Source organism: Berghia stephanieae, chromosome 2 (genome assembly GCF_034508935.2).
Source record: "Berghia stephanieae isolate SIO BIC M18660-M18661 chromosome 2, UCSD_Bste_1.3, whole genome shotgun sequence".
In the NCBI taxonomy this organism is placed as follows: domain Eukaryota; kingdom Metazoa; phylum Mollusca; class Gastropoda; order Nudibranchia; family Aeolidiidae; genus Berghia; species Berghia stephanieae.
The window spans coordinates 75537264-75546724 of NC_088361.1; the positions used below are offsets into that span (position 1 = coordinate 75537264).

Here is a 9461-nt window from a genome sequence, read left to right on the forward strand (position 1 = left end):
GCTGGGGGTGAAACAGTCAAATGTATAGTAATTGTTTTGGGAGATGATATTTTTTTTCTTTGTTAATCATCTCTTTGTTATGTATTGCTATATTACTATATTTGTTATTTTGAATGTATAATGTAAACATTTGAGTGTATTCCTCTTAGTGGGATCTTGTGCTGGTGTCTGGGTGTGACATTTAGGTGATCTCAAACTAAGTACATTGATAGTGTGCTCTTGGAATCTATGTCTGTTCCCTATTTGAATCATTCCCTTTGTCTTACTTTTTCTTCAAGTCCTTTTAATTGTACATCTAGAATCTTTCCACTATCCAATTTTCTTCCTTTTTACTGGCGCTGGTATGACCTAAATGAGTTAAGAACATAAACACAAAACAGACTTAGGTTCATCAAACCTAGTTTTCCACATTACTTACAGATATTAGAAAGTAATAAAGGCCAAATTTATAAATTTTTAACACCCCGAATTCGACCTGGTAACTACAGTGATGAGTGAGATGCAGGCTCCGCTTTGCGGGGCATATCTTACGCATGGACTGGACGCAGACTGCCTCCTGTGTCGAACTTTTATTGCCTACTTGAAGAGCTCGACAACTAGACCAGGCACTCTACTATATGGGCTTGATTCTATGCCCATTGACGAAATTGTGACTCTAGCCGGGAACAGACGTGCTTGGTCCCAATATGTGAATTCCCTGTGACCGTGACACTTTTATGCTGATGTAGCATAGTACCTTATAGGTGCCGTACTAATGTCCATTGCAACTCATACATACATTTGGAGACAGCCAAATATGACGGACACGAAAGCACTTTTTATGCCACTTTATCTCTATATATATTATATTAATTCATGTGAAATAAAAAAGTCACCATGATTTTTAAAAATTGTAATTGTAAACATTCTTTAAATCATATGGGCGTTTTTTCAAATTTTTGTCTCCCATAGTGGGCAGGGGGGTACATATTGTGTCTTCTATTCCCTTATACCTGTTTTCCAACTTGCTTTCTGTCTTTGTCTTGGAATAAGATTACTTGGTTTTGTCCCGGCCCTGGCCGGAGTCCTAGCTGGGAGGGAAAGTCAAATGCATAGTTATTGTTTTTTTTTCTTGTAAATCATCTCTCTGTTATGTATTATTATATTTGTTATTTTGAACGTATTATGTAAGCATTTGAGTTTATTACTCTTTGTTGGATTTTGTGCTTGTGTCCGGATGAGACTTATAGGCGATCTCAAACTAAGTACATTGGTGGTATGCTCTTGGAATCTACATCTGATCCTATTTGTTCCCAGTTCCCCTATGTCTTACTTTTTCTTGGGTGATTTAATTGTAATTCTAGAACTTTTAACTATCCCATTTTCTTCCTTTTAACTGGCGCTGATATAACCTAAATGTGTTGCAAGTGCCGTAAAACCCTTAAAAACAAAACAAACATCAAATTTTTGTCCAATAAGGAGGGGGATTTTTTTTGTTTCAATCAAATTGGATCGAATCTTGTGACCACTTAAGTTGATTACTCCACAATCACTTCCTATAACATTGAAGCTTAATCTTCTCCAGGCTTCATATGCTGGTAGGTTATAGTTCGAATTCCATTACATTGACTCACTCTTGTAGCGCTAATTCAAAGCTGCATAGTTCGCGTTATAAAATTATTATGCAGACAGTTTTCTCCTATAGTCTTCTTCAGCATAGGCATTCTCTACAAATGGTTTAATGGCAGATATAATAATAATAACAAAAGGCATTTATATAGCGCTTTACCCGGTTGTCATAGGCTCTAAGCGCTTTACAGTGATATAAAACAATTTTTAAAAATTAAAAAAAATTAGTGATTTTTTACGAAACCCGACAATATCCGGCAAAGTTTTGGGAAGTAGACAACTGTGGGGAGTGAACCTGAGACTTAGGGAACTGTACATCATTGGGGAGTGAACTTAAGACTAGTTATCGCTGGGTTTCGTATAAAAGCAATAATTACTTTTCTACAAAACCCGCCGAAACCCGACGAAACACCACGAAACCTGAAAACTTGTAAAATTGTCAGAATTAAACAGTACCGGTAAAAGTGGCTGTATGAATGTATGACGGTATCTAAAAATAATAACCCACCAGCCTGTGTAATAACAAGCAGAGGACAAACAATACAAGTTGAATGTTTCAAATATTTAGGCTTCAATGTAACATCCAATGGAAAATCAGATTGTGAAATAAAGAAAAGAATAGGTATGGCGAAGAATGCATTCAACCAGCTGCATACAATTATGAAAAACAGGAATATTAGCATGAAAACAAAAATCAAAGTCCTGGATTGCTATGTACTGTCTGTGCTGCTATATGGTTGTGAGAGCTGGACCATAAACAAGACCATGGTTAAAAGACTGGAGGCAGCGGAAATGTGGTTTTACAGAAGAATGATGAGGGTGTCATGGGTGGAAAGGAAAAGAAATGAAGAAATTTTAGAAATGGCAAACAGAAAAAGATCACTGATAACAAAAATCATCAAACGCCAAATGGAATTTTTAGGACACATTATCCGCCACCCTGGTTTGGAAGTACTCGCCTTGACTGGAAAGATGAATGGAAAAAGAATAAGAGGAAGACAAAGAATAACTTATTTGAAAGGGATAAGAACTTGGACAGATGAAGCTGAGAAAGGTGGCGCTGCTTTAATAGAATTGGCAAGAGATAGATCAGCTTGGCGGAAGATGACCTCCGACGTCTGCTTCAGATATGGAACTACATGATGATGATGAAAAGTGGCTGCTTCTAGCGTTCAAACAGGAAACAGAAATGAAAGGCAGTTAAATCTTTGGACAGTTACCAATGCGTTTATATTTTGGTTTTCTTTCCATTCTTTCTGCGAAGAGCTAGATATAATATAATGAACGTGGGTGTTGAATTACCCCAGGTGTGGAATTCCCCCCCCCCCCCCCCCCCCCAACTTACCCTACTTTGGGGGACAAGAGTCATTTAGACCTGCCAACCTTCCCAGAATGAAAAGTGTATTCTATGATCCTAAAAATTGTATTTTTCAGCAAAAAAAAGTGTATTTTGTCAGCATGTGTGGAAAATAAAAGTGCGCAAAATATAAAAATTTATATAAAAGCTAACATCAAACCCAAATCAAAAATAAACTCCGATCTTCATCATTCAAACATTCATTTGCCGCAATCTCTAGTAATTACAAAATTGTCGGTTTATCGAGAAACTAAAACTTAATGACCATTTTAAATAAGTATAAGGCTCAGAAATTGCAATATCTAAGGACATTGTTTTCGAAACACTAAAAGAAATGACCAAAAGACCCCAAACATGTTGGTAGTATTGATGCAAGTGCCTGTAGAAGAGGAGATGCTGGTTGTGGCGATGGTGGTGATGGATGAAGTGATGTGGTGGTGGTGGTTGTGGCAGTGACAATGCTGTGATGGTGTTGTAATTGTAACAGTGGTGATGCCATGGTGGTGATGGTTTGAGATGATGATGCTGATGTCCCAAATGAAGTTGTGATGGTGATATACATCTGCCAGCCCAGTACATCAGTTGAAGGTTTAGAGATAAAATATTTGTGAGAGTGGTCTTCAAACTAATAGAGATGACAATTTGCAGCAGTGACAAGATAATTTCCATTATGTTATCAAATGTTCCATCTCTCTCCTCTCTCTCTCTCCTCTCTCTCTCTCTCTCTCTCTCTCCTCTTCTCTCTCTCTCTCTCTCTCTCTCTCTCTCTCTCTCTCTCTCTCTCTCTCTCTCTCTTCTTTTCCTCCTCCTCTCTCTTTTTTTTTTATAGCATTTACTACTCCCTCCACTACAACTACAAACAATTCCTACAACCACTACTAGACTAGTACTATTACTACTACCACTACTACTTCTACTCCTACCACTATTACTACTACATACTAATACTATTACTGTTGGTCAAATTCACACATATCACAGACAAGTTAAATACTTCTAGAGTATTCATTTTGAACCATTTTGTTCCTAAAGCTGCCCAGTTGGTAATGAAAAAAAAATCACTCATACAAAATAATAAATCTTAAAACAAGATAATTAAATTTTTAAAAACAAAATAGAGTAATTTTAGTAATTACAAAGGGGAATAATCCATTTATGTTTAAGCTTATCAGCAATACAGTTTTTAATTGAAAACTTCATCGCCAAAGTTGTTAGTTAAATTTAATTTTCATTCTAAATTTTCTATTTAACAAGTGGTAAAAGCTTAAATGTGGTCTGAGGCCATTTAAAGTATAAAATAAGCTTAAATGCATAATTCTATACAAATCCTCAAAAAGTTATGAGAAAAATATTGGTGAAAACCGGCAACATATAACTAACTGAAATGAAAACAATAGTATACTAACTGTGATGCATCATTCAGAAACACGGACAACAAAAAAAATAAAAAATCAACAATAGTCTTCAAAAGTCGTGACGTCATCCTGCGCAGCAACGCATAGTAACGAACCGGCTGGCTCTAAACAGTCGAGAAAAATGGCGTACACTAACTTTACTTCCATCACCGCCCTTATGAAATACTTCTCCAATGAGCATAAAAGTGTCTCGCGAGGTGAAAATCATCATCAGTCAGGTCATGTTTTGACTTTCACTTACTGAGATGGCTTGATGTTCGGCAAAGTTCAAGCCAGCATGAAGAATAAAGAGTATTCTGTGAAGGTAGCAGGTAAGTCATTTCGTCTTCTCATTCTCACTCTCAAAATCTCCCCGTAAAACTACTGTTGGACAATAATCAGTTTAGGCAGATTTAGTATATCCAATGGAAAGATTTTACTGTTTACGTTCGATTTTAGTTAGGGAGAGAGAGAGGGAGTCATTGAATTATTGTGTTTTTATCTTATGGACCACGGACTTTGAGGTCTTAGTCTTGCTTCGCTAATTTTCGTTGCTATTGACTATAGTCTACTACATACTATTTAGTATCATATTGTAACCTTTATTATAATACTCATATGAGCATCACAATCACCAATCACGCTAGACATTTTATCATACTTCATGTGGGGCAGCGTGGATCAGCGGTACGGTTTTTGCTTCGTACCCGAAAGGTACCGAGTTCGTTCCCCGGCCGCTGCGCTGTGTGGCCTTGAGAAAGTCACCTCGCCCTAGCTCACTTTGCGGCGCTACACCGCGGTTATTCCAGTCTTCCCTGGGAATAGACCCTAGAGATAAATTTCCTCTTTGGGATGAATAAAGGATTTATTTAGACCAGTGTTAAGTCACGGTAAACTAAACTTCCTATTGGGTTAAGGTGTAATGTAAATGTTGCTGCTTGAAACTCGAAGAAATCAATAACATTGTGAAATTGAATGTGAACTTCAATTTAATATACAAAAACAGATAAAATGGACGTTTCGGGTTTCCCCCTTATGAACAAAGCAAGATGAATGAAAGAACCACTTAATTTTTTTTAAATTGAGCTTTTATATAGAGTAATATCCACTAAATGTGCTCAAAGTGCTTTACAAGGGGTCCGTGGCCAACAGCAACATTTAACATGTAAGACGGGACATGATGCCTGTTAGGCGATATTACAATTTTTTCGGACAGAGACAACGCTGTTAACGGCCAGGTACTCATTTGACACCTGAGTACGGTGAGAGATTGTGAGTAAAGAGCCTTCTCCAAGGACTCAACTATGCGCCGAGCGAGGCCCAAACCCAGGACCTTCTGATCTGAAAGCGAGTGTCATACCACAAGACCACAACAGACGTTTTATTAGTTTGTTTGTTTTTTGCCTATTGAGCATGGTCGCAGCTCTAAATTTGAATCTTTTATTCTTTTACTTCCACAGATCTATCTTGATGATGCCTTGGGTTGATTCAGTCCAAAACTAATTTGTGTGGTTTTATTTAACAATGTTAATGACATTGAATATACATTGATACAACAATGCCATAATTTGTCATGTTTATCATGTAAAATCATGTATGGGTGACCTACAAAACCATTATTTTGAATGGTTATTTGATGATGATGAACAAAATATGTGAGTTGTACAAAATAAGTGGCAAAGCTAACAAAATGCAGTCTCCTTAATAAGAGGAGACTGGAGATTGACAAGTGCTGCAACTAATTGAAAAATAATATCAGATGTTTTTCTTAACATGGTTGGAATATATGAGAGGATGTTAACATTTTTCAGTCTTTCATTAGCCCTAACATGAATTCTACATGAAGCAATTTCTTTTGTTAATAAAATCTCATTTTCAGTAAATGTATATGTAAAAAGGGAGGGATATATACAGTTACTCCTTGAGGTAAAATATCTTGAATCAGGAAACCTTTATCTGCTAAAATTAAATTAAACGTTTTAGTAATCCACAATTTTGTACAATGACCTTATCCGAGACAGACCCTAGATAAAGTTTAGAAATAAAATTTATCACACCATTTGGACTCACACCAACAAGAGCTTTAACAGAATTCATGGACCTATAAGAAGAAGTTAACCGTTGTTTATCCATTTCTTTAGGAATAGCAATTTGGTCATCTGTACAATCAATGATCATTCTGCAATTTGGAAATTTTAAAAATGATGATGGAGCTGATAGTCTTTGATAGTTTATTTTTATGTCTAGAAGGACATGTAACCTTCATAACATTTTCAAAGAAAAGCTTATGGCTTATGTAAAACATGAATAGAAGTTTGTATAATATTTGTTATAGTACTTTCACTAACGCTAAACAATTGTGAAATATGAAGGTTAAGTGCGTTGAATCTAACTAAGTTGGGTTTTTTAAAGCTAGCTATTTCCTTATTTTTGTCTGTAATTTCTTGTTCTTGAATTAAATTTGTTGTTCTATTTAAAATATCCTCACTTGTTCTACAATCTGTTTTTTTAAAAAGATGGAATCCTGTGATGATGGTGACGAGAGTTGAGATGATGATGAGGGAGAAGATAATGAGGATGATGATGAGGAGGAAAATAATGATGATGATGAATCTGGTTTTTTTAAAGGTGGGACTTTGTGATGATGATGAAGAGAGTTGAGCTGATGATGATGATGATGATGATGATGATGATGATGATGATGATGATGATGATGATGATGATGATGATGATGTTGATGATGATGATGATGGTGGTGGTGGTGGTGGTGGTGGTGGTGGTGGTGGACTTCTTGATGTTGGTGCCAATTGAGATGGGGTGGGAATTCCTTGTGTCACTTTTCTTTTCTTTCTTTCTGGGTCTGATGGAAACAATTTATTTTTATTTCTGTCAAACAATTCAGGGAGGTTGGCTTTGTCACCATCTCTGAAGTGACAAGAACACACTCTTGATGATGATATTGGAACTTTTGTCCTTTCTCCTGAAAAGAAAAGATTAAAAAAAAAAAACCCCAATAATTCTGTTGGGCATATTGGGTATATTATTTAATTTGATAAGTACTTTGTTTTAGACTATCTTGTTTGACACCAGCTCAATGCATGATAAATCAAAGGTGTGCAAGAGACTAGGTTACTGGTGGGTCTCTCGCCTGTTTTTTATGAAATCGCACATTCAGCAAAATGTCGCACTTCCTCATTACTTCTTTTGATGATTTTGACAAGGTATATAAAAATATGAATTGTTAAATTTACAAAGTTATAGTTGATCTTGGGGTTGAGTGTGGCAAGACTGGCGTTTTCTCTTTATTTCAGTCAGTACTGTACTGGACAGTGCGGTGATGGAAACTTTGGAGTGTCAACAATCGGGCACAGGTAAAGGAGAGAGGTCCCCGCCGCCATCTTGCTTTGTTCACACAGAGTTGCCACCTCGGCTTTCGGGGAGGGGAGGAATGGCAGAGAATCAGAGAAACTTTCCAAAAAAAGAGGAAAGTATGTGTGTGTGAGAGAGAGAGAGAAATATCTGCGTGAGGGGGGGGGGGGGAGGTTCCGTTATTTTATTTATTTATTTTCATTTTGCCATAAAGGTATCGAGTTTAAAGTAAGATTTTAGCAAATATTTCCTTCTCTTTCTTATATTTTTCTCCTTTTAAAAAATTATCACTTATCAGTAGAACTGAAATCTCATTCAGTTTATCTATCAGCCTTAACTTTAACATCAAAACGTGTAGATTGAGATATCATTTTTGCTTCAACTTCAATAAAAACCTAGTTTGGAATGTATTTTTATTTATAATTTCGTGCAATTGTACACTTTAACTTTAATCATAAAATATAGGTCTACGTAAGCTAGAACTAGACCTAGATCTGGACTACGAACTCTATCAAATGTTCGACGAGGCGTGCGTGCTTACCTGACTAAAGTGATCCACTTTTTCTTCAATTTTTTGTCTGCCTCTCCATTTGGAAATCTGTAAAACTTGCAGGAGTGACTCTCTGACTGGTGCAGACAATCTGGTACAAAACACTGGACCATATTTAAGATAAAAAATTGTTTTTTGAGCGATTTTCCAATTATTCCTTTCCCGGGCCAAGCACGGATTTTTTTTTGTTTAGAGCCAGCCGATTCGTTGCTAGGCGGACGTGACGTCAGACTGTGGAATCCTATTGATGTATGACATTGTCATTTTCAACATCATTCATGCTTGAGAAAAAAAAAATCAAAATATTGCAACAACAAAAATCGTACTAAATCCTTTGGAATCGTATCCACGTATTTGAGTCCAAAAATCGTACTAAATTACGATTAATCGTACCGGTTGACTCATTTATCAAATTCCGAAAGTCATTTGTCATGTGTAAAGTTATTTCCCTTACAATATCAAGCCTTTTTGACTAGATACGGTTTCCTCGAACTTTTTTGCCTGTCCCAAAGGAGTTCGAGGAAACCGTGCTGAAGTGTATCATTCAATAATTCACTTGTCCATTATAAGTTTGTAATAAAAGTTAACCACTGTATGAGTCGGGGGTGGGGGGTGAAGAGAAGGAGAGAAAGAAAGAGAGAGAGAGAGAGAGAGAGAGAGAGAGAGAGAGAGAGAGAGAGAGAGAGAGAGAGAGAGAGAGAGAGAGAGAGAGAGAGAGAGAGAGAGAGAGAGAGTCTCGTTATTTTTTTGCTTTATGTTTTTTTTATATATGGCAAACAAACATATAGATACATATCTTGGTATTTTTCCGCATTCAAATTGGACGCTGATTACGTACCCGAAAATTTTTCTGGCTTGGCATAAAATATTGATGAGGCCGGCTTGAGGCGGCCATGAAGGTTTGAATTTTGGCCTGAACAGGCCAAATAAGGCCTCGTTCAGGCCGGGCCTCGAGGAAAACCTGTGTCGTGGCTTTCGACCCCATTGCTAACCAAGGGAATTCCCCGTGTCATCGCCCTTTACATTCCTCCAGAAGCATATGTAAACATTGTCTCACAGATCTTTGAAAATCAGGCATTCGCGTATCTTAGGCTCCTTCCGTACTAGGACAGGACTGTCCCAGGACGAATTTGTCCTGTCCCACTGAAGAAAACTTCTATTCAAAAGGGGTACCGCACTAGGA

At 36.9% G+C, this 9461-nt stretch overlaps 1 protein-coding gene across 1 annotated transcript in view; it reads left to right on the forward strand.

The window, feature by feature from the left end:
* LOC144965539 (peptidyl-prolyl cis-trans isomerase FKBP8-like) overlaps nucleotides 1–9461 on the forward strand; it is a 184352-nt gene that overhangs the window by 86788 nt on the left and 88103 nt on the right. The gene's annotated exons all lie outside the window — the stretch shown is intronic.